Source organism: Arachis hypogaea, chromosome 6, assembly GCF_003086295.3.
Source record: "Arachis hypogaea cultivar Tifrunner chromosome 6, arahy.Tifrunner.gnm2.J5K5, whole genome shotgun sequence".
In the NCBI taxonomy this organism is placed as follows: Eukaryota; Viridiplantae; Streptophyta; class Magnoliopsida; order Fabales; family Fabaceae; genus Arachis; species Arachis hypogaea.
In genome coordinates this window covers 9163777-9165669 of record NC_092041.1, presented here as the reverse complement: position 1 = coordinate 9165669, position 1893 = coordinate 9163777, and positions in this window count along the sequence as shown.

Below are 1893 nucleotides of genomic sequence, written 5' to 3'. Positions count from 1 at the left end.
TATTTTTCTTCAGAGTTCTTAAGAATGAATTCTAGTGTTTCAAGGTGATGTTCTTATCATCACCAAAGCTGATTGATTTTCATCAATTTAGCTCTTGAATGCAATGTCCTGCTGAAGCTTGTTCAGCCATGTCTAATTTCTTTAGACTGAAGCTTTAGACTAACATTGCATGATTCCTGGAATTCTCATTAAGAATTTTGATATTTTTATTTTTCCTCTTCACTTAATTTTCAAAAAATCCAAAAAAATTACAAAACCATAAAAACCAAAAATATTTTATGTTAAGTCTAGTGTCTCATGTTAAGTTTGGTGTCAATTGCATGTTTCTGTTCTCCTTGCATTTTTCGAATTCATGCATGTGTCTTCACTAATCTTCAAGTTGTTCTTGATGATTTCATTGCTCTGATCTTTAAATTCTCTTGACTTGAGTGTTTTGTGTGCATTCTCATTTTGTTAGTGTCAGTAGTATACAAACTGCTAAGTTTGGTGTCTTGCATGCATTGTTATTTGATTTTAGCTGCATTTTAATTATTCCTCATTATTAAAAATTCAAAAAATATTTTTAATTTGTGTCTTTTCAAGTCAATAATACAGAGAATTGAAGATTTAGGACATACAGCAGAGGAATTACACAGAAAAAGCTGGGCGTTCAAAACGCCCAGTGAAGAAGGCAAACTGGCGTTTAAACGCCAGCCAGGGTGCCTGGCTGGGCGTTTAACGCCCAAAAGGGTAGTAGTTTGGGCGTTAAACGCCAGAATGTGCACCATTCTGGGCGTTTAACGCCAGGATGGCACAAGAGGGAAGATTTTATTTTCAAATCAAATTTTTTTAAGTTTTCAAAATCTTTTCAAAATCAAATCTTTTTCAAATCAAATCTTTTCAATCAAATCTTTTTCAAAATCAATTTCTTTCTATTTTCAAAGATACTTGCTAACAATTAGTGATTTGATTCAACATTTCAAGTATGTTGCCTTTTCTGTTGAGAAAGGTTTAATGTTTGAATCATATCTTTTCTTGTTAGCCAAGTCATTAATTTTTAAAATCAAATCTTTCTAAAATGTTTTTCAAATCATATCTTCTCAATCACATCTTTTTAAAACCAATCATATCTTTTTAATCACATCTTTTTCAAAATAGTTTTAAATCAAATCTTTTTAATTTCTAATTTCAAAATCTTTTTCAAAAATCATTTTTTTTACTTAGTTTTCGAAAATTAAATACTATTTTTAAAAATGTTTTTAAAATCTTTTACTTAATTTTCGAAAACTTCTTTCCCTCTTCTCATATCCTTCTATTTATGGACTAACACTATTCCTCAATGAACAATTCGAACTCCATCTCTCTTGATAAGTTCGAATTCTTCTACTTCTGCCTTCTATTTTTCTTTTCCTCTGACATCTCAAGGAATCTCTATACTGTGACATAGAGGATTCCATATTTTCTTGTTCTCTTCTCTTTCATATGAGCAGGAGAAAAGACAAAAGCATTCTTGTTGAGGCTGATCCTGAACCTGAAAGGACCTTGAAGCGAAAGCTAAGAAAAGCTAAGGCACAATTCTCTGTAGAAGACCTAACAGAAATCTTCAAAGGAGAAGAAACCATGGCAGCCGAAAACAACAACAATGCCAACAATGCAAGGAAGGTGCTGGGTGACTTTACTGCACCTACTCCCGACTTTTATGGGAGAAGCATCTCTATCCCTGCCATTGGAGCAAACAACTTTGAGCTTAAGCCTCAATTAGTTTCTCTGATGCAACAGAATTGCAAGTTCCATGGACTTCCATTGGAAGATCCTCATCAGTTTTTAGCTGAGTTCTTGCAAATCTGTGACACTATCAAGACTAATGGGGTTGACCCTGAGGTCTACAGACTTATGCTATTCCCTTTTGCTGTA